Source organism: Oncorhynchus nerka, linkage group LG2 (genome assembly GCF_034236695.1).
Source record: "Oncorhynchus nerka isolate Pitt River linkage group LG2, Oner_Uvic_2.0, whole genome shotgun sequence".
Lineage (NCBI taxonomy): Eukaryota > Metazoa > Chordata > Actinopteri > Salmoniformes > Salmonidae > Oncorhynchus > Oncorhynchus nerka.
In genome coordinates, this window is record NC_088397.1 from 23781149 (window position 1) to 23805979 (window position 24831).

Here is a 24831-nt window from a genome sequence, read left to right on the forward strand (position 1 = left end):
AGCTTATTTCAGCTCATGAAAGATAGGGCCAACACTTTACATGTTGCGTTTATATTTATGTATATAGTTGGTCTTTGAAAGTGACAGGCAGTGGAGCTGTCAGATGAGTGGGGCACGGGGGGAACTCAAGGTCTGTATTGTTCGTTAGTTCTCAGACAGGTAGCTATAGCAACGTGAGAGAGGAGCCAGTGTGAGTTTGCTCTGTGTGAGAGGAGAATGAGTCGAGTGTTGCCCGTGTCGAGGGAGTGAGGGAAGAGGTAGCACTTCTCTGAGGTCTCAGAGGGAAAGCAGTGTGTGGTGTTTGTTTAAATTGGACCAGTCTGGTCTCCTGCTGGAGGTTGAGTGGACCAAGGGACCTCAGGGCCAGTTATTGTAATGATGAGAAACCGATGTGTGAAGACTAGAGACAGAAAGCTGTCAAAAAATGCCTTAGCAGGAAGTAGGAAGTAGCAAGTAGGAAGTCATTAAAACAACAGGTGGTGTGGCATCCTTCTCGTCACTTTCTTGTGTCTCTCGCTCCCCATCTTGCTATCTTTTCTTTCAGTCTCATCTTGCTCTATCACCCCTTACCTGAATCCCTCCCATCTCTCTCCTTTCTCTTCCTGTTTCTCCTCATCTCTCTTTCTCTTGCCCCTTACCTGAATCCCTCCCATCTCTCTCTTTCCTCTTACTGTTTCTCCTCATCTCTCTCTCTCTTGCCCCTTACCTGAATCCCTCCCATCTCTCTCATTCCTCTTCCTGTTTCTCCTCATCTCTCTCTCTATCACCCCTTACCTGAATCCCTCCCATCTCTCTCCTTCCTCTTCCTGTTTCTCCTCATCTCTCTCTCTCTTGCCCCTTACCTGAATCCCTCCCATCTCTCTCCTTCCTCTTCCTGTTTCTCCTCATCTCTCTCTCTCTTGCCCCTTACCTGAATCCCTCCCATCTCTCTCCTTCCTCTTCCTGTTTCTCCTCATCTCTCCTGAATCCCTCCCATCTCTCTCCTTCCTCTTCTTGTTTCTCCTCATCTCTCTCTCTCTCTTGCCCCTTACCTGAATCCCTCCCATCTCTCTCCTTCCTCTTCCTGTTTTCTCCTCATCTCTCGCTCTCTTGCCCCTTACCTGAATCCCTCCCATCTCTCTCCTTCCTCTTCCTGTTTCTCCTCATCTCTCTCTCTCTCTTGCCCCTTACCTGAATCCCTCCCATCTCTCTCCTTCCTCTTCCTGTTTCTCCTCATCTCTCTCCTTCCACTTACTGTTTCTCCATCTCTTTCCTACTCATTCACTCTTAGGTTGTTTTTTTTCACCTTCCAATCCAAGAGGTTCTTCTAATCTCTCCCTCAATTTCAAAACAGTCTGCAGTAGTGATTGGTACAGCAGCATCTCCTATATTGAAACAGTGAGTTCTTTTTAGGTTTACTTTATGTTAATTCTAGTCCTCTGACTCCCTTCTCAGAGTGCTACTTAACGAGACTGCTCTGCTTCTAAATGCATCAGGGAAGGTTTCCAATTATACGATGCAAATACAATTAATAACATTCTTTGTCAGATAAATGACACATATCAAACCAAGGAGAGAGAAAAGGCACCAGGTTAGTGAGAACTCCTCTGCTCATTTTAATATTTGCATAACCCCCCATTCCTACTCTGCAATAAATAGAGGTGTGATATCGTGATCGACCAAAACAAAAAGGAACGATCGTGACTAGCAGAGTACTTGTCTTGTTTCTAGGGCTATTAGCGTTTCGGCTATTTTGAAAGGATCTGTGTATAATCAGCCTACACAACACATTATCCAGTGATGGGAGTGGTAATTATGGGCTGTAATAGGGGCCAATTAGGATGACTCTTCAAGCTTTACACTGTAATGCTTGGTTTCATTCCTCTATCCACAGTGGCATGTGGATTTTCTGTACTGTGAGGGCTGCTGTTACTGTGGTAGAGATGGAATAATGTGAAGTCGGTTAAATCCTAGTGTAACCACGCCTATTTCTATTGTTCCATGATGAATACTAGTAGATTCAAAAACATGAGCTGGCGCACGCCCAGAAAAATGTGTTCGTGTGGAGGTGCTGTCTAACGGCGAATAAACTATAAACTATCAAAATAAAGGAAGTAGCACACTCCATGTATAATCTCCCAGCATTAAGTTGCTGGGAGTGGGGCCTCCCGGGTGGTGCAGTGGTTAAGGGCGCTGTACTGCAGCGCTAGCTGTGCCACCAGAGACTCTGGGTTCGCGCCCAGGCTCTGTTGCAACCGGCCGCGACCAGGAGGTCCGTGGGGCGACGCACAATTGGCCTAGTGTCGTCCGGGTTAGGGATGGTTTGGCCGGTAGGGAAATCCTTGTCTCATCGCGCACCAGCAACTCCTGTGGCAGGCCGGGCGCAGTGCGCGCTAACCAAGGTTGCACGGTGTTTCCTCCGACACATTGGTGCGGCTAACTTCCGGGTTGGATGGTGCTGTGTTAAGAAGCAGTGCAGCTTGGTTGGGTTGTGTATCGGAGGACGCATGACTTTCAACCTTCGTCTCTCACGAGCCCGTACGGGAGTTGTAGCGATGAGACAAGAAAGTAGCTACTAAAAACATTCGGATACCACGAAATTGGGGTAAAAAATAAATAATTAAATTAAAATAAATAAATAAAAGTTGCCGGGAGTTTATACATGGAGTGTGCGACTTTCTTTATTTTGATTTTTATTTTTATCTATGATGAATACTAAACATAAAAAAAAAAAATTTTTTAACCAGGCAAGTCAGTTAAGATTAAGAACAAATTCTTAATTAACACAATGACGGCCTATCCCCGCCAAACACGGACGGTGCTGGGCCAATTGTGCACCGCCCTATGGGACTCCCAATCACGTCCGGATGGGATACAGCCTGGATTCAAACCAGGGACTGAGATGCAGTGCCTTAGACCACTGCGCCACTCGTGAGCCCCTAAATGTACCTCTATGATCAAATATCATGACAAACATGATGTTTGATATTCTTGTGTCTATCCTGTTTGACTCAAATCAGTACAAGAACACACTTTTAGGTACATTTGTGATATAGTTTGAATACCTCAAAGACTGGTCCCCAACAAGCTCCCCCTGAAAATCCCCCTGAAAATCAAGCTAGATAGCAGATACTAATACCTTGAGAAAAAAACAGACGGCAGGCTAACACACTACAAACGGAACACTTCAAGATACCCACTTGTTACCAGACGCCATGATCTTGTTCAAAAACTCTTGTTTTTGTTACTTTGTTAGTACTTTTATTTGATTATTTTATGATGTGATTATTATACTTTGTTACTTGTATCTTAACACTAAACAAATACACTTGTCTCCCCTTCATCCCCCCAGTATGTCCTCTCCTCCAAGGCTGTAATGTGACGGACACCTCCCAGTGTGTCTCATCCAGAGGTTGTAATGTGAAGGACACCTCCCAGTGTGTCTCTCATCCAGAGGCTGCATGGTGTTGGAGAGATTGTGTCCCTGGAGCTCGAGGCCCAGGTAGGGAAGGATTCACTACTGTTCTCTAAGAACTCTGAAAACGTACAGCTCAAAACAATCTCAGTCGCTTTTCCAAACTAGATTATATTTTCGTGTGTGTGTGTGTGAGAGATAAGAGAGAGAGAGAGAGAGAGAGAGAGAGAGAGAGAGAGAGAGGGGGGGGAACAAATTACAAAAATGTTCATTGCCATAGAACAAATCAGTGGAGACAGTCGATGAGGAAAATAACCAAACCAATAATGCAAGCAAAGATAATATCCCAGTTTAATAAAAGTTCTCATGAAACACATCTTTTAATTAACAAAACACTTTTTTCCCCCCAGCGATGCCAATGCGTAGAACTGGTGTTAACCCTAGTGACTCAAAGTCATGTTTTCTATCCATAACGACAGTAGAGGACAGTAGCCACTCTTCCAAGATGTTCAAAACCATGACAACGGCATACTGTAAGAAGAGCAAATACCACACTGTTAAAGAGCATCGTTCCTTGCTAATAGAACTGTGATGACTCCAGACATTGCAGGGTGGGTAATTCTGATTGGTTCTCTGTTGGTTCTACTGGCCTTGCCGTGCAGCCCTCTTTCGAAGCCCTCTTTTCAACATTCAACGGCACACTGAGCAATATTGATTGAGATAGTTGGGTAGTTTGAACATTAAAGAGCCTAAAAGTGGTTATTTGAAGACTGACACCCCCTGCCCAGCACGCATAAAGACACAGATACACACCGACAGTTGCTTTTAGTCAAACAGTCTCAGTCTGTGAGCCATAAAAGCATTAGATTCCCTTCAGACATATGGCCCGTCAGTGAGGGGTGTTACCAGGACTCTATAGGTCTCTACTGCATACACCCCAACTTAACCCTTGTTTGACACTCTCAGCCACTGAATAGTAATCCGTGTACTATTGTGCTTACATACTTTATATGCCTCGGACTGTATATAAAACCCTTGTTAACCCTTGGTTGACACCCTCAGCCTCCTGGCAGTAATCACTGCACTGTTGTCACTCACACACTGACACCTACATGCGTTACTAAGACCCCTGCCTCACTGTGGAAAGAGTGTGAGATCGATCTGGATCCAAACTGAATAGAACCATTATAATGAGGGCAATTTCCTAGGAAACTGCAGGAGAAACAAATCTCCTTAAATCACTACCCACACAGCAGCCTATAATGACCATATAATGGAGGCCTCCAGTGCTCCCACTCGATTTGGACTGAGTATAAAGAAATCATATTTGCACGCCTTAAATTATACACCACCATTTTTTAAAACGTTTTAAAATGACTGAGCAACCATTCATTATAAATATTGCAAGTGTTATTGCAAAATCAACCATAGTTACAGGCTCTAGCCTGAACAGTGTTAAAACATGTAATGTGCTATTTAAAACTTCTCTCTAGGTAAATCTCCAACACGGTTACCTAAACAATAGAACAAGGAATATCCAATATCTCTTATTCAACGTAAACACTAAGTCCTACTTAAGTAAAGGGAAGTCGAGCATCACGTCAGTATGAGGTCGCGGAAAGTCTTTTTCGTGAACATAGATGACAATTAAAGAGAAAGCAGACAGTGAGAGAGTGGGAGAAACAGCGGGTGTAGAGCGAGGTATTTGGAGCGGAGCCGGAGCGTTCATTAGCCGAGGCTGAGGTGGCGGTACAGGACGCCCGACACGTCTTCAAACATGAGATTGCGCCGGTGTTCGACTCGCTTCTACACATTAGCATCATCAAAGTGAATATTTAAGAGACCGAATTAAGAGAATAAAGCATATGCATGACAGAACCCATGACGCGTAAACCTTAGCAAAGGGCATTAGTGTGGGAGAGAGAAAAAGAGAGATTGAGAGAGAGATAAAGAGAGAAAGGAAGTGTGCCGTGCATGCAAGCAAACCTTAGCTTCCCCTGAGAGAGTGAGAGTGAGAGAGAGAGAGAGAGAGAGAGAGAGGTGAGATTTAAGCACACATCAAATCTATTGAACTTTTACCAATCAAAACAATGAATTACACTGTAAATACCGAAGTAATAGAAAATGACAAAGCTGACGTATGACAGTCAGTGCAATCCAAAGCTGCATCAAGGATACTTCTTTAGAAAAGGCTGAATAATGTTTTCTAAAATTGTAGTCTTCAGGCCATGAAAAGAAAATGAACAAACAGAGAGCTTTTCATTTTCTACAGTGCAAAATCCTTGAAGAAAAAAAGTGGGAGGTACTTTATTTTCAACTGTTTCCCCCCCAAAAGTTTCCTGGTATGACGCCTTTTCATAAAGACAGACTTTTAATTTTTATCTCACCTTAAGGTATAGAGCTTGTCATCAAAACGTAATCTCTCACTGGTCCTGCAGGGAAAACAACGGACAGCTTTGACCTCAATCTTTCAGACTTCTGGCTTGTTTCCTTCAGCCCCTAGCCCCTTCTTCTACCCCTTTGGTGTTCACAGATCTGAAAGGAATGGATAGGAGTAAGCAAGAAAGATGATGACTCCAACTCCCCCGTAGGCTAAGTGGAGTTCCTCCGCCATTATCTCTTACCAAACCAATCCTTTAATATCTGTGAACCTCTGTCTCTGATTGGCAATTACTATTACCCTGCAATTACTCTTCAATTCAATGAATAGCTTACGATCACAATAGATAATTACAACACTCCTATTCTGACAGAGGCACAGTAAGCTGCTCTGAGGAAAATAGGAATGAATACACTGTCCAAGGATTTTAATCAGTGTAATTAGTAAATGGTGCACAATAGAAAGAGTATAAATGACAGTTTATCTTCTTGTAGAGTCTCCATTGATGTGTCACCAGGTGGTTGTGGGTAAATTGGTGAGATGGGTAAATTGGAGAGATGTAGACACTAGATAATAAATGAAGCACTTTATACCATAAATTACCTGAAGTCTACAAAATAAACTCTTTGTCGTACCTTCCCAAGATCCCATTTGACAACAACTACAGTACGTTCCAATTATGATGTGAATTCATTCAGGCTAAAGCGCCACCATGGCATGTTGTACAGTACAAACAATATAGGGATACAGAGAAGGAACTCTGAGTGAACTGTTGAACTTTGGTGCGTTTCGTCAGTGATGAGGGACTCTGTGTTAGTAATGTGATTTATGGTAGATGGCAGATCAGAAGACAATTTCTCCAGGCATCTCTTTGTACTGTATGTGTGTGGGCAGATGTAGGATACTGTGTGTGTGTGTGTGTGTGTGTGTGTGTGTGTGTGTGTGTGTGTGTGTGTGTGTGTGTGTGCGTGTGTGTGTGCGAGAGAGAGAAAGAGACTGCCGTAAGTACTTGTGTGTACAATAACTGTTAGTGTCTGTGTGTTCTTGTGTTTTTGTGTGCGCGTGCTTGTGTGCACGACTTAGTGCGCTTATGTGTGACTTCGCAGTGTTCACAGGTCCGCGAGTGGGAAGAGAAAAAACAAGTGGGCTGGGAGAGGGAGAGTGTGTGGTTGCATGGTGCCAGTTCTTTGGTTTTAGAATCTAAATTTGGATTATTTTCAAAACCATTAGTGTCACAGTACTCTTTGTTTGAGGTCAGAACAACTCGCTGAGGTAAAGCATTTTAAATTATTTATCCTTCTACTTTTTAAATTACCTTTAGTCATAGAGATTGACGACTATCTAGCAAGGGAACAAGGATAAACTACAAACAGAACATCAAGATGGTAATGGGTACGTCTACCTCGCTCTCAAACATGCATCCTTCAACCAGACACACGGTAGAAGAAACTCTGTCTTACTCTCTCGCTCTCATTTACTCTCTCTGCCAACCTGTCTATAACCCTGTCACCATGGTGATAATGAAGACAAATTGATAATAAATACAGTAAACACACCTTGACCACAAATCTAAATGACTAGATAGATACCATAGGTTTCCCAGCCAATTTTCTCAACCAGGTGTTGATTGGCTATTTCTCTCAAGAACCATGACATAACAATACCTTCCATACCATCCCATGGAATACACCATACATACATATCTACCACACTATACATATTTCTCTTTCTCTCATGAAATGTCCCAGATAATACTGACAAATCTGGTTCTTGGCCCAGTTTCTGCATTCAACATTTCTATACATAATTGGGTTAGTGTACAATAACTGTATGCAGCTTCAGGATGGTTCAAAGACTCCCCTGTTCCCCGTCCTCCCACCCCCGCCCGTCCCCCAGTCTCCATAGATGGGTTGGTTGTTTAGCAACGAAACCGAAGCGTGTGCGCAACTATGGGACAAAACAGATTTACTGTAGATTGTTGACAACATGTAAACTATATTTAGTGTCCAATGTTGTTGGCTCTCGAATACATCGTCACAGTTGTTGGTTAGCTAGCTAGCCAGCACATTTTTGCCACATTAACGTAGACATGACATCAGCCAAAACACCTAATAACAAGATGGTATCAAGAACAACTTAAAACCAGTTGAAATGAGCAACCTGCAATTCTCCACGTGGCAGCGTCTTGTCATCGTCATTGCTAGCTATCTGACCATCCAGATGTAATTACAACACAGGGACTTCTGCCCCATTGAATCGTGTGTATCTCTTCGGTGATGTTGTCAGCTAACCCGTCTATAAAGTCGAGCAGTGATGCGGTGACAGAGGGGGAAGGAGAGGAGGACGATGTCACCATGGGACAGGGACTAATTACGCTTCCATTATCCTACAGTTCCACTGTCTGCATAGCATTGAAAGCTTACACCCTCATAGAGTACTGTGCTCTGCTAGCGTGGTGTCTGTCAGTGTAAATCCTCAGAGCACAGCTGCATGGATATACTGCCATTTAGGTAGACACCCTGTCGCCATGGGGATAAGAGTGATGTAGCCTGGTCATTTTATTGGATATTTTTCATTCGGTTAGTCTTGCCTTACCTCTGCTCAGTGTACACTCCTGTGTTAGTAGTTCTAAGGCAAGCACAACATAGTAAACTTGACAAAACTGAATAGCTGAATATTGAATAGGCTGATGCAATAAGGGGCTTGTGAAGCAAGAGTCCCCACTTTAAATCTTTGTCATACTTCCTATTATTATTATTTGGAATGATAATCCTCTTATACTGTTTAAGCTAGAAATACAATTCCAACTTTAAAATGTTCAGAGTGGTCAGGACCAGTGTGCTTGCATACAACTTTTTAATATATATTTAATACTTTTAAACTTTTAAACTCCCAGAAATCCAACATTCCATTCACTGGCAACAAAGCAACTTTTGACAAAAATCTGCTAATTTGACCCCTTTCGCGACCAGTTAGTCAAAACATGAGAGCATGTGAATTCCTTTACTTCTCTGCTATTCCAATCGGAAAAAAATAGCTGCTACCAATCTACCAATACAGCTGTTTTAGTAACCTCATTAACAATTTTCCCCAAAACTTTTTACAAACAACTGAAAAATGACATCTTGGTCTACTGCTCTGGTATTAAAATGACCTGGAATCAGAACAGAATGATCTACTACCAATCAAAAGTTCCAGCTGTTTGTCTGAGTTTAGAGTGACGAAAAGTAGCTAGCTAAAGCCAGCTAACAGCTCTCTCAGTCTTGTCGTTGAGCAGCCCAAACGGAGCCGTTGCTATGGACAATCACACACACTTAAAGGGTATGACATCTTGGTTTACTTCTGTTCTATTTAAAGCTGGAATCAGAAAGTAATTATCTTCTACCAATCAACAGTTACAGCTGTTTGTCGGAGTTTAGAGTGACGGAAAGTAGCTAGCTAACATCAGCTAACAGCTCTCTCATGTCTTGTCATTAACTATATAAATGTGCATAAATGTGCATAAAATAACTTACCAATAGTAATTCTTGAACCGTTCAAGATAGAGACCCCAAACCAATTTTCACATGTTCAGGCTATCTTAACTTCAAGTTCTTAAAAACGTTATTAATAAGGATTAGCCCCTTTTTTCAATTTTCACCTAACTGCCTGTAACTCAGGCCCTGAAGCAAGGATATGCATATTCTTGATACCATTTGAAAGGAAACACTCTGAAGTTTATGGAAATGTGAAAGGAATGTAGTAGAATATAACACAATAGATCTGGTAAAAGATAATACAAAGAAAAAAAGCATTATTTTGTATTTGTTTTGTACCATCATCTTTGAAATCCAAGAGAAAGGCCATAATGTATTATTCCAGCCCAGGTGCAATTTAGATTTTGGCCACTAGATGGCAGCAGTGTATGTGCTAAGTTTTAGACTGATCCAATGAACCCTTGCATTTCTGTTCAAGATTTTGTATCAAGACTCCCCAAATGTGCCTAATTTGTTTATTAATAACTTTTCATGATCAAAATTGTACACTCTTCTCAAACAAAATCATTGGTATTATTTCGCTGTAATAGCTACTGTAAATTGGACAGTGCAGTTAGATTAACAAGAATTTAAGCTTTCTGCCAGTATCAGATATGTCTATGGCCTGGAAAATGTTCCTGGGAAAAACCTCATGTTTTAAGTAAGAAGCACCACTTCAATGTCTGCTTTTTTATTTTTACCCATCTACCAATCAAATCAAATTGTATTTGTCACATGCGCCGAATACAACAGGTGTAGACCTTTACAGTGAAATGCTTACTTGCAAGCCCTTAATCAACAATGCAGTTTTCAGAAAAATACCTACAAAAATAAGAAATAAAAGTAACAAATAATTAAGAGAAGCAGTAAAATAACAATAGCGAGGCTATATACAGGAGATACTGGTACAGAGTCAATGTGCAGGGCACCGGTTAGTCGAGGTAATTGAGGTAATATATACATGTAGGTAGAGTTATTAAAGTGACTTATGCATAGATGATAACAGAGTAACAGCAGTATAAAAAGAGGGGCATTGGAAAACCTCCCTGGTCTTTGTGGTTTAAATTCAGTGCTCGACTGAGGGACCTTACAGATAATTGTATGTGGGTACAGAAATGATGTAGTCATTAAGAAATATAATTCAAACACTGTTATTGTACACAGAGTGAGTCCATGCAACATAATATGTGACTTGTTAAGCTAAGCTTAACTTCTAAACTTATGTAGGCTTGCCATAACAAAGGGGTTTAATACTTATTGACTCAAGACATTTCAGGATTTCCTTTTTAATTAATTTGTAAATATTTGTAAACACATCATTGCACTTTGACATTATTGGGTATTGTGTGTAGGCCAGTGACACAAAATCTCAATTTAATACATTTTAAATTCAGGCTGTAATACAACAAAACTTGAAAAAGTCAAGGGGTGTGAATACTTTCTGAAGGCACTGTAACGGCTTTGCTTTAAATAGTAAGGTACAATTTTTTTTACTTCTTCCACTACCACAAATATACTTTTAAAAGAGCTAAAGCAAGCCCCACAAACATCTAGTTATCTAGTTATTGTTTTACTCTTCATAAAAGTAGAGTTTGTACATTTTGGAATTGGAAAACATGTTTGTTTTCAGCCAAAAAAGACGAACACTATCCTGCTTTTAAGCGGTACATTAAACTGCAACATGGACAAAGGTCAAATGGACATTAGAGCCTTCATGAAGTGGCCACTAAAAGCACTCAACACAGATTTGCCTACAGAATGTGCACTTGCTCTTACTACGAGTCAAATAAATGCTCCCAAAAAAGAACATAATATCCATAATTTGATTCAGAGACAAAAAGGGCCTTGGGGGGTATTTTATCTAACGTTATCAAAGAGGATTCCAAAGTACTTATTTCTTTATCAGGCTAGTTTCAGAGGCACATGTTTTATATATAATTCCTGAAGATACATCTATGTGTTTAGCTGTTCTACTTTCCTCTCAGTCTATTGTACAGCCTGAAGAGGTACAGATGCTCTGATGTATCTATTATACACCATCCTCAAGGTCTGTTCAGCAATACATCCATTTGTTCTACTGACAGACAGTAGTAATAATACAGGAAGACAGGTTACCTTACACATGCTAACATTGTAGCTTTGTCTTTATGTTCACTATAGACCTACAGTAGAGCACAAGTCCAATCTGTTTAAATCTACCATAGACCGTACCATAGACTACCTCGTTGTCATTGTACCTAATGATCATAGGGCGTGATAATATGTGCAGGGGGCACGTCTCACCATTTGGCAGCGTGGGGAAATGTACCTTTGTTCACTGCTTCGTCCGTAACAGACCACATAAGACTTATCAAATATGACGGAGCATAAAGTCAGCCTGGAGCAAACGGATGGTGTTCCGAGCACGACTGTGGCCCATGACAAATTGGGTGATGACAATCGTTTTATGAAATTAAGTGTGTGTGTGGAGGCCAGATCATGCTGAGCTGACATGCCCCTGTGCTGTGAGACTTACGGGCCGGGGACAGACTCACATTTGACTCATGGCACTGATGGCAACACTAACACACACACTGTACATACATCAGGCGTGGGCCAAGGTTTCACTAGGTTTCACTAGGCAAACATGGGGGGAGCAGAGAGAATCCAATGCAAACAGGTGAGAGCTGAGTAAAGCCAGCAAAGCTGGTGTGGTTCCCATTCAGTGAGCCTTTGATACCTAGGTCCATCCCTGTCAGTGCAGGTCCCATGGTGGTACTGTAGTGCAGTACATTAGCAGGATAGGACTATCAGTGCAGGTCCCATGGTAGTAGAGTCCTGCATGGGTGAGTTATTTGGATCCACACCCGCCCCGAGCCTAACATCAGGACCAATATTATTCCCGAGAGCCGACCTGTTACTCGCCAATTACATGAATGTATTATTCTTTTATTTATTTAAAAAAAAAGTCAAATGAAGGGGTGGATCAGCTGTAATATTGCAGATAGATTGTTGCTTCCATCAATGTAACTGTCTGCATAATTTCCTATCCCCCGTATATTTTTAGTGTAATTATATATATCCATATAAGTACATACATACAGTTGAAGTCGGAAGTTTACAGACACTTAGGTTGGAGTCATTAAAACTAGTTTTTCAACCACTACACAAATTTCTTGTTAACAAACTATAGTTTTGGCAAGTGGTTAGGACATCTACTTTGTGCATGACACAAGTCATTTTTCCAACAATTGTTTACAGACAGATTATTTCACTTATAATTCACTGTATCACAATTTCAGTGGGTTAGAAGTGTACATTCACTAAGTTGACTGTACCTTTAAACAGCTTAGAAAATTCCAGAAAATTATGTCATGGCTTTAGAAGCTTCTGATAGGCTAATTGACATCATTTGAGTCAATTGGTGGTGTACCTGTGGATGTATTTCAAGGCCTACCTTCAAACTCAGTGACTCTTTGCTTGACATCATGGGAAAATCAAAAGAAATCAGCCAACAACTCAGAAACAATATTGTAGACCTCCACAAGTCTGGTTCATCCTTGGGAGCAATTTCCAATGCCTGAAGGGACCACGCAGCCGTCATACCGCTCAGGAAGGAGACGCGTTCTGTCTCCTAGAGAGGAACGTACTTTGGTACAAAAAGTGCAAATCAATCACAGAACAACGGCAAAGGACCGTGTGAAGATGCTGGAGGAAACAGGTACAAAGCATCTATATCCACAGTAAAAGGAGTCCTACATCGACAACCTGAAAGGCCACTCAGCAAGGAAGAAGCCACTGCTCCAAAACCGACATAAAAAAAACAGACTACGGTTTGCAACTGCACACGGGGACAAAGATCATACTTTTTGGAGAAATGTCCTCAAGTCTGATGAAACAAAAATTTAACTTTTTGGCCATAATGACCACCGTTATCTTTGGAGGAAAAGGGGGAGGCTTGCAAGCTGAAGAACACCATCCCAACTGTGAAGAATGGGGGTGGCAGCATTATGTTTTGGGGGTGCTTTGCTGCAGGAGGGACTGATGCACTTCACAAAATAGATGGCATCATGAGGGAGGAAAATATTGAAGCAACATCTCAAGACATCAGTCAGGAAGTAAATGCTTGGTAGCAAATGAGTCTTCCAAATGGACAATGACACCAAGCATACTTCAAAAGTTGTGGCAAAACGGCTTAAGAACAACAAAGTCAAGGTATTGGAGTGGCCATCACAAAGCCCTGACCTCAATCCCATAGAACATTTGTGGGCAGAACTGAAAAAGTGTGTGCAAGCAAGGAGGCCTACAATCCTGACTCAGAGACACCAGCTTTGTCAGGAGGAATGGGCCAAAATTCACCTAACTTAATGTAGGAAGCTTGAGGAAGGCTACCCAAAATCTTTGACCCAAGTTAAACAATTTAAAGGCAATGCTACCAAATACTATTTGAGTGTATGTAACAGATTCTACTTTTGGGAACAGAAAACTGTATTGAGATGAAATATTTTATAAATGACAAAATTAGCAAAATGTCAGCCAAAATCCATATTCTTCTATCTTCTCCCACTGCCGGCTTGTGGGCTTCATCTCACTACCATATTTGGTAGTGAGTGGAAACGCCAAGTGGATGCTTCACATTTATACATCTGGTGAAATATCTGTCTCATTGTTCTATCTGTGGTGGTACTGTAGCAGGATAAGGCCGGGCTGCTGACTGAGGCATTGGGCCGGCTCTGAAACAGTTACAGTAGGGAGAATAAAACTGCATAATGACTTGGGGTATTAATATTGTAAAGACCTGCCCGGGCTGACAGACGCTAGCTCTGAAATATCTGAGCCGTTAAGGGGAAAAATCTATCTAAAATACCTGAGCCGACATGATGAAAATCCTTGAGCAAAGAACTTACCCTAATTTGCTACAGGGTCTCCATACTGGTATGACTGACCCTGTAAAAAAACACATTTCACTGCACCTATCCAGTGTACCACATGACCAAAGGTACGTGAACACCTGCACGTCGAACATCTCATTCCAAAATCATGGGCATTGATATGGAGATGGTCTCCCCTTTGCTGCTATAACAGCCTCCACTCTTCTGGGAACATTGCTTTGGGGACTTGCTACCATTCAGCCACAAGAGCATTAGTGAGGTCAGGCGCTGATGTTGGGCGATTAGGCCTGACTCGCAGTCGGCGTTATAATTCATCCCAAAGGTGTTTCGATGAGGTTGAGATCAGGGCTCTATGCAGGCAAGTCAAGTTCGCTACGCGTTTCAGCACCCGGCGGTCCCGTTCTGTGAGCTTGTGTGGCCTACCACTTCGCGGCTGAGCCGTTGTTGCTCCTGGACGTATCCACTTCACAATAACAACACTTACAGTTGAACAGGGCAGCTCTAGCAGGGTAGAAATTTGACAAACTGACTTGTTGGAAAGGTGGCATCCTATGACGGTGCCACGTTGAAAGTCACTGAGCTCTTCAGTAAGGTCATTCTACTGCCAATGTTTCCCTATGGAGATTGCATGGCTGTGTGCTCGATTTTATACACCTGTCAGCAACAGGTGTGGCTGAAATAGCCGAATCCACTAATTTGAAGGGTTGTCTACATACTTCTGTATATATAGTCTATGGAAGTATGGTAATGTTGTCATGCATTGTATTACAAACACACATTACCTCTAAACCCAGATTAAAAAGGCTAGAAGAATTAAGTCTCTCTCTCTCAGCCCTGCGTTCTGTGGGTAATCCATGTTTTAATAACTCAAGGTGAGTTGGTGAGCCAAACTACATTATCCCCCAAGGAAATCACTTCTTTAGCACCTACGGGGCACCTTTGATTTTCCCCTATAGATTCGGACTCCCTTGGACCCTTCTCTCCTTTTCTCTCCTCTCCGCTCCTCTCACGTCCTCATCCCTCCTCTCATATCCCCGTCTCCTCTCTTGGCAGCGTTGGCTCTGGAGTCCTTTTTCATTTCAACTTCAATTACCGCTGCCTTCAAGGCAGGAGTCCCTCCGCACTGCGCATTTTCAGGTGTCTCTGAAAGACGATCCTCGCTCTCTAGCAGCGCACACACTGATAATAGCATACACACACACCAAAGTCCCCCCCCCCCACACACACTCTACTTTATTTTTTAATGTGAAACAGAAAAGGTGCAGTGCCAGCGTGGGGGACTGAATGAGCCAGGGTGTTGGGTGTAATCCCTCTCATAATGCCCTTCACCACTGCCAGGACATGATGTCATAAATGAACCTGCCGAGAGGTCAGCAGGACTAATGACCAGCACAGCAGCCTTGAAAACATTGTGTATTATATCCTGAAAGACGTTCAGAAGGTCGAATGGTGAAGTGGTCAAACGGTATTAAGGTGGTTGTGCCAGAGTGTCACGCGTGAATTCATGTACAAGTCTGTGAAATACGGCCATATGACCAGATGGTCAAGCGATCGTATGGTCAAGTGTCCAGACGGTCATGCCAGAGTGTTACGCATGTGATGACAGAAGGGGGTGAAAGGTCAGCTGTGGGCGTGTAAAGTGGTTGCACCCTCCTCCAGTGTTCCTGTCACAGACACACATGATGCCTGGGGGGTTGGAGTGGGGCCAGGCGGTGTTGTGAGCCTAGGTTAGCCACGTCAGTGCAGAGCCAGGAGGTGAAAACAATAGCCATCTTGTGAATGTCTGGAGGTCATGTTGAATCTGACCCCTGTGATGATAGGTGAGAGCAAAGGATGTCTCATGGGAAACTAGAGCCTTGAGTTTGGCATTCTGCTATAGGCATTCTGCTATGGTGGGTGGACTAGGACTCATGGTTCACCTCTGTCTCCAGGGGCCCCTGGGGAACGTAGACCTTGCTGAGACCTTGAGCTACTCTCTCTGCTCGACACTCAGACACGCACACATTCACACTCGCAAACAAGGATATACACATGCACACAATGGTACAGCCCACACTTGTATCACATCATTGTATCAAACCAAGGTTTCATTGTTGTTATCAATATTGTTACAACAGATACTGTTTTGTACACACCAACACACAGTTCTCAATATAAACCCACACCAAACACAGTGATCTGTCACCATACAGCCCCCCAACACAAGGCTTCTATACTCCCACTCAAAATCTGTTCTGATAAAACTAACTGTGGCTCACATCAACTCTTGAAGACCATCGAAAAGCACTTTAAAAGTTAACAGCCCCTCTAAACAGCAGGCTCCCACTGGTCAAACTGTTAAGAATATATATACGTATAGTTTTTTCTGATTACTGAGAGTAATACTGCCAGGTTAAAACATCAAATGATAAAATTAATGTTGTCTTTGTTCCGAGCCAAAGCAGCAATTTGTGATATTCCCGCAAAAACTGGTTCTGAGTGGAAGTCGGGAATAGAGGTATGCCTCACGTTTACCCTCTCATACAGGGAGGACCAACCAAACAGGAAGGAAGGACATGATAAATGAGGTTTCGAAACATCCGTCTTGAAACCTGTGTTCATTTCACTGGGTATCACAATAATGGTCTATTGTGTTCTTGCTCCTGAGGTGAGACATGAAACAAATGTATTGAACTACACAATAGTATTTTATGTGCTGTACTATAACTGAGGCAGCGTTTGTCTGTTCATCTACTGAAGTTCACCTCCTCAAAGGTCGGTCTAGTGAAAAGGCTGCTCATTCTTTCAGTACGTAAAGGATACTAGGAGTTTGTGGTTATAAGGACTACGTGAACATAAAACAGGGAAGTGGACAGAAAAGTTCAAAGAGGAAAAAAACGAAATAATCTTAAAACGATCCTGGTTTTATTTGCTTATTGATTTCCCTTTAATAGTTCCAGCATACTGTATTGTCAAAGATGCAGCATGAAGCGACCTGATGGACGTGTTTGAACTATCAAGTACAGGCGCTTTACACTCTATAGTTCCACGCCAGATATTTCTATCACCTAAAAACAACACATCAACTGGACAGAAACACTTGACTGAGCAGTATACATTACAGATCCAGAAAGCGGCTGCAGGGTTTACCCTATTAAAGCTCCTCTGTAGCCACAACACTAAAAGGTATTTATTGTGCTTCTGAGAGCTATAAGACCGACACCATCCAAGCTTTCACAGACTACAAAACAATCTCTACACAATGTTCTCAGCTTAGCAAAGCCTGGTGGAGATAATTTACAGTTGTGAATGCTACACTGTTTTTGTGAAATGTCATTATGTGTCTAAAAACGTGTATTTTCCTCGATCTGTGTAATCAGACGAGGCGGGAGATTTCAAACTTTTCTTTGCGGCTGCCCCTAGTTTTAGACCTTGGGGCTCTGAAGCTCAACTCAACTTTACAATCGCTTTTGTGGGCTACAGGTTGAAGCTACAGCGGAGACAGGTTTTGAACCCTATGAGCTATGAGTCCATAATCTAGCCTTCACATTTTATGTGGTAGTTGGAATTTCTCCCATTGCGTACAGCGTAATCTGCAGTACACAGCACGTTGAGTCCCCTAGAAAAGTGTTATAGGAATCTAATCCAATATCAAATCAATTAGCATCTGTTTTTTGCTTCATTTCCCCTATAAACCCGGGAACGGATTTGATTGATTATCACATCCCCACATTCCTGCCCCTCTATCTCAGGAGCAGTGGGTTTGTGTGTTTATACCCCTGGAACTGAAGAGAAGCGCTTCACGCTAGACTAATGAAACCTGTGCACTGTGTCATTTAATCTGACACTAGAGTAATATTCTCAACTGCCTGTTTCCCACCCTGGTATGTTGCGTTATCCCAATTACAGACATGTTCTATTGATCTGAGATTAAAAGTGTTCTTAGCTGTTGTTTCCCCTCCACAGTAACTACATATAGACTGGAAATAGAATCATGTCACCCAGTACCACTCAATAGTTTTATTGGTCATTTTTAGTTGGTGTGTGTGTGTGTGTGTGTGTGTGTGTGTGTGTGTGTGTGTGTGTGTGTGTGTGTGTGTGCGTGTGCATGTGTTAATTTTGGCACTTCAATAGAGTGGCAGGCAGCAGATGCTTGCTTTGTGTGCCTACACTACTATAGGGGCACCTTTATCAGGAATGTGGTACTAGAGAAATCCACTCAGTGGCACATTTCCCTCTAAGAAATGGATGGATGCCAGGTTGGATGGCATCACCCACATCCACCACAACAACCCTTACTGAGATTATTCCATGACTTCATTTTTCAGATAAGAAAAAAATTATAATATGTTTTATTGTCACATACGAACACTATAATGTTGAGTCAGACTTGCTTCGGTCATTTAGCATTTCCTATTGATTCTCAATGCTAATCCGCGGATGCATCCTTAACATGCTAGGGAAACAGCTTTCCTATACATCTGTAGTAGAAACAGCATCCCTTTCCCTCCCTCCCTCCCTCCCTCCCCCTCCCTCCCTCCCTCCCCCTCCCTCCCTCCCCACCCCTATACATGCCAGAATGGATTTTCCTCAGAGGTCGGCATTTAGGGTGTATCCTTCTAATTTCCCTCTGTAATTCAAGTCTGATTGATTAGCGACTATCGACTAATTAATTAAAACGCACAGGGCTCTGTGGGAAAGTGGCTGTTAATTTCAGAGTAGGATCCAACGACTCCATTAGCTCAGCATCCATTCACCAATAATCACAGGAGATTGGCTGCAGTTGGCTACTTTACCAACCAGGAAGCTTTTTACTGCTATAGTGTATGGAGTTTACACACCACAGACCATCACTGTGTCTGAAGTGGCACCCACAATGTCCCCTATAGAGTGCACTACTTTACCCTATTCCCTATAAGAAGTGCACTATAGGGAATAGGATGCCATTTTTTACAAAGCTCTACTACAGAAGTTTTCAACGTACCTAACTTTGTTGTTAAAATATAAAAACATGAGATACCAAACCCGTTCACAAGGTTGCTTAACTCCTGAGGTTCCTCGGGTGTCGACCAAACTCGATAAATCTGCTTTTAGCTTTAAAGCACCTCATTGCCGGAACCAACTACAAAATACATTACAATTAGATGTTCTGGTGTTTCTGTATGGATTTCGCTTTGTGCACAGGAAAGGGTCTTCTCCAAACTGTTGCCACAAAGTTGGAAACACATAATCATCTAGAATGTTATTGTATGCTGTTGCGTTAAGATTTCCCTTCACTGGAAATAAGGGGCCAGCCCAAACCATGAAAAACATGGTTCTTGTGCTGACGTTGCTTCCAGAGGTAGTTTGTAACTTGGTAGTGAGGGTCGCAGGATAGATAGATTTTTATGCGCTACGCGCTTCAGCAAGCTGAGATCCGGTTCTGTGAGCTTGTGTGGTCTACCACTTTGCGGCTGAGCTGTTGTTGCTCCTAGACATTTCCACTTCACAATAACAGCAATTACAGTTGACAGGGACAGCTCTAACAGGGCATAAATTTGAAAAACTGACTTGTTGGAAAGGTGGTATCCTATGACGGTGCCACGTTGAAAGTCTCAGAGCTCTTCAGTAAGGCCATTCTAATGCAAATGTTTGTCTATGGAGATTGCATGGCTGTGTACTCGATTTTATACACCTGCCAGCAACGGGTGTGGCTAAAATAGCCAAATCCACTAACTTGATGTGGTGTCCACATACATTTGTATATATAGTGCACATGCAGGGTTCCTTTGTGAAAGAGACCCTGGCCTCAATGGTGACTCCCTGCTGAAATAAAACGAATAATACAAAAAAAAATACAATCGGAAACACTGATTGCCAAAAACACAGATTGCATATCAATTTCAGATATAATGCACCTTGTGGAGTGGCATTGGGTGCATGTGAAATGGCATCTTATTCCCTGTATAGTGCACTGCCTTTGACCAGGTCCAAATTAGTGCGCTATATAGGGAAAAGTGTGCCATTTTGGACGTACCCCGATGCTAATCACATGGATACAACTATGTCCTTTGTGAAAGGGTGTGAGGCCAATGAATGTGCTGAAGGCGAAGGAGGTAGTATTAGATTTGAGGAAAAATAAACATGTTTTTAATCCTATTTTTATTTATGGTGAAGAAATTGGTACTGTTGACGCTTACAAGTACTTGGGTGTAATAGTGGAAACAAACTGAACTGGAAGGAGAACTCCCACAGCATCTATAAAATAAAGCCCGATCCAAACTGTACTTTTTAAGGAAGCTTAGATCTTTTAATGTCTGTGACAAAATGCTTTGCATGTTCCATGTTCTACAGCAGTGTTGTGGTGAGTATAGTAAGCTATGCCACTGTGTGCTGGAAAGATAATTTAGCCAAGGAGGATATAAACAAGCTTGACAAAATCATCAGGGAAGCCAGCGCTACAATCGGCTGCAGCCTGTAATCAATGCAGGACATGTTCATAAAAAAGCTGCAAGCAAAAACACACATGATCATGGACAATGACACACACCCACTCCACAGCACTCTAAAGCAACACAGGAGCAGCTTCAGTAGCAGGTCCACCCTGCCCAGAAGTTCCACAGAGAGGTTTAGACATTTTTACCCAAAGACATGAGGCTTTTTAACGAGTATAATTGATGAACTGTTTTATGATGTCTTCCTATTGTGAACAGTATTCTTGCTGTTTTTTCCTCCAGAGTGGGATGGAAAACAGCACTTGAATCCGACTGCTCTTCTGCGGATGCTAAGGAGAAGGTGCCTTCATGAGTCTTGATATGTTTTCTGTTTGGTTGTGTGTCTGTCATTGTGTCAAGTCCTTATACGTTATGGATGATGAATGCTGTGATAAAACAATTTCCCAAGCTGGGATTAGTAAAGTAATACTCTACTCTACTCAGTTCACGCACAAGGACGGGCCAGGAAGATGTATGGGCTGGAAGCATCATGTATTCATAGGGGAGGACGATGGAAAAATTGGTCTGGAGACATGATGAAGCACCTGCTGAGGTGTCATTGATAAATTATTATGGAGTCTATAGAAATTGAGTCAGATCCCCACCGAAGACCCTTCAATTAGCAGGGCACTATACGGTGCTTTACTGCTTCAGTTGAATTGACATATATACTGTAGTGTAAAATGAACATATTTGGGATGATTTGCATGGGAAATGACAAGGAAATATCCTATTTGAATATTTCAGAGGATGCTTACAACCAATATTAGTTTATGATTGATTAAATTATGCTAAGTGCATTGCTACACACTCCAGAAGCACACTGTTCTGTGATATTATCATCAGACTCTTGTCAGGTTGCAAGTCAACGAAAAATCTGCAACTTCAAGGCACTGACTTAGCTAGATTAGTGAAATGCTTGCTTTTGCATTATAGTTCTACCCAATGAGAATCTAATTTATACGGCACAAACTAATCATAACAGATTGGGTTTATCTGGCACATTTTCTTAGCTCGCACACACCCATTATTCACAATATAGACTGTGTTAGAATCTGTGTCAGACCAGGTACTTTACTAAAACCTGCTCTAATGATGTGTGCATTATTCATGGGTAGCCTAACACTGTCTTTGTACAGTTTCCCTTCCTCGCGGATAAACCCGCACAGGCTTTTCAGACAATTAGCCTAGCGCAGGGGTGGGAATATTTTGGATGCAAGGGTCTTGAACTGAGCAACACCATAAATGAAAGCCTTGGATAAATTGAGTCAAATGGATTTATTTTAAATGTCTGACATCTTCATGTTGAACTCGATATGAATACCGCTAGGACTAGCCGTGGATCTGTTCGGGCAGGTTCAAAAGTGGGCGGTGGTGGTTTCTCACTCCCAGACGTAGGCTATGCATCACTGACTGAATTTCAGACCTTTTTTATTTCCCATTCGGGGTTCACTGCCCTCCTGGCTTTCACTCATGACCGGCCTTCACCACACTGTATCTAGGAACTCTTCTGCTGTTGCTTCCCAGATCATATCTGCATTCACGTAACGTGGCAGGCAGCTCTTGAAAGTTCTCTGTGCTGTTTGCCTTTGGTAATTAGACTGTGTCAAGACAACATGGGCGTCTACGAAAGCAGAGATGGGTTTGACTAGCCCAGCCTCCCACTTTTCACAGAACACAGGATGAAGCGACGAGTTGAACACAGTCTCACAAAAAGACGTAGGCCTTTATACATCTTCCTCTATTAGAAATGGATCTCTAGTAAAGGTAGCTGAAGCTGTGTACATTTCCGATTTACTCGGTGCCTTCAATAAAACACTATAGTTCAGTGTAAGTAGAATGATGACCACCAATTTTGATCAGTTCTACCCATATTAGTATCATAATAAGTAGTGTTAGTCGTATTAGTACTGAAGTAGTATAGCAGTTAGTTGTACAGCAGTTGCACGTAGCAGTGGTAGCAGTGGAGGTGGTGGAATTATCCCTGACCTCATTGACATACAATAGCCTACTGAGAGGTATAAATGTCAATTGTAGGCAGATTGACAGAATGATTCACTTCTTGTCTCGCCAAGGTGTTCAGCTGTAATTATGTGAGTGGGCTGGAGCAGTAGGTAGGTAGGCAGGCGCCTCTTGCCGTGTTGTTAGCCAGCACTAATGATGGAGGACACAACATACCTCTCAGCTTTACTCTGCAGCATGGAACATGGATGACCTTTCTACCTGCAACACACTGTCTGTATTCAAAATAGCAGCCTATTATCCTATATAGTGCACTACTTTTGACCATAGCCCTATGGGGCCTTGTCAAAAGTAGTGCACTATATAGGGAATAGGGTGCCATTTGGGATGCAAACACTGATTCACTAAAAGAAAAGCTGAAGGTCAGCACAAGGCTAAGAACCCCTCGTAGCTTAGCATAGGATTGTATGTAGTTTTTCCTCCCAATCACATTACATAGCAGCCATACTGTAACACTATAGGTCAATGTGTTAGCTAGCTAGGCTACTACAGGTAGATCGACAAGGTGTTAGCTAGCTAGGCTGCTACAGGTAGATTGACATGGTGTTAGCTGGCTAGGCTGCTACAGTTAGATTGACTAGGTGGTAGCTAGCTAGGCTACTACAGGTAGATTGACAAGGTGTTAGCTAGCTAGGATCCTACAGTTAGATTGACAAGGTGTTAGCTACAGTAGCTAGGCTGCTAAAGGTAGGTCAAAAAGCAGCTTTGAAACATTGTAACAGTCAAGGTGTTAGCCAGCAAGGTTATTACAGGTAAATTGACAACAGTGCTGTACTGTGTGTTTTCATATATATTCTGGGGGCTTCTGTTGCAATATTATACTGTATGCTGCCAAATACTGGGATGTTTTAGTACAGTACGGACAACATAGTGAGTCAAATACAATGTTGGTTCTTTATATCAGTTATGAATGATGTGATTAGACAGAGAGACAGATGGGCCAAACCAGCAGAAAGGGTTTGATAATAGAAAACACTGAGTCATTACTTACCTCACACAGCTGGCTCCTGCCCTTAACGATAGGCTCTTTCCTCTTCACTCCATCTCTGCAAACAGAAGACAAGACAGCAAGGTGAGTGGTGATGAGAAAGACAAGAGAGGTGAATCATGAGAGAGAGAGTATATCATCAAATCAAATCTTATTATGCACCGAATACAACACCTTACAGTGAAATGCTTACTTACGAGCCCCTAACCAACAGCGCAGTTTCAAAAAATACGGATAAGAATAAGAGATAAAAGTAACAAGTAATTAAAGAGCACCAGTAAAAAATAACAATACTGTATATACAGGGGGGTGCCGGTACAGAGTCAATGTGTGGGGGCAACGGTTAGTTGAGGTAGTATGTACATGTAGGTAGAGTTAATTAAAGTGACTATGCATAGATGACAACTGAGAGTGGTAGTGGTGTGGAGAGGGGAGGGGTGTGGTGGCAATGCAAATAGTCTGGGTAGCCATTTGACTAGATGTTCAGGAGTCTTATGGCTTGGGGGAAGAAGCTGTTTAGAAGCCTCTTGGACCTAGACTTGGCGCTTTCCGTGTGGTAGCAGAGAGAACAGTCTATGACTAGGGTGCCTGGAGTCTTTTACAATGTTTAGGGCCTTCCTCTGACACCGCCTGGTATAGAGGTCCTGGATGGCAGGAAGCTTGAGGGTTCGCACTACCCTCTGTAGTGCCTTGCGGTCGAAGGCCGAGCAGTTGCCATACCAGGGAGTGATGCAACCAGTCATGCTCTCGATGGTGGAGCTGTAGAACCTGAGGACCAATGAGGATCTGAGGACCAATGCCAAATCTTTTCAGTCTCCTGAGGGGGAATAGGTTTTGTCGTGCCCGCTTCACGACTGTCATGGTGTGCTTGGACCATGTTAGTTTATTGGTGATCTGGACACCAAGGAACTTGAAGCTCTCAACCTGTTCCACTGCAGCCCTGTCGATGAGAATGGGGGCGTGCCCGGTCCCCTCTTTTCCTGTAGTCCACAATCATCTCCTTTGTCTTGATCACATTGAGGGAGAGGTTGTTGTCCTGGCACCACACGGCCAGATCCCTGACCTCCTCCCTATAGGCTGTCTCTTTGTTGTCGGTGATCAGGCCTACCGCTGTTGTGTCATCTGCAAATTTAATGATGGTGTTGGAGTCGTGCCTGGCTGTGCAGTCATGAGTGAACAGGGAGTACAAGAGGGGGCTGAGCACGCACC

At 42.5% G+C, this 24831-nt stretch overlaps 1 protein-coding gene across 5 annotated transcripts in view; it reads right to left on the reverse strand.

Annotated features, from left to right (window-relative positions):
* Positions 1–24831, reverse strand: part of LOC115132854 (beta-1,3-galactosyltransferase 1-like) — a 120916-nt gene that overhangs the window by 28734 nt on the left and 67351 nt on the right. For 3 of the 5 annotated variants that reach the window (XR_010465179.1, XM_029665595.2, XM_029665603.2), the window contains one exon: positions 23626–23680. The gene's annotated coding sequence lies outside the window, so the exon portion shown is untranslated. Of the gene's footprint in view, positions 1–3318; positions 5930–23625; positions 23681–24831 lie in introns of those variants that run through there. The other 2 variants (XR_010465181.1, XR_010465180.1) reach the window with 1 other exon arrangement.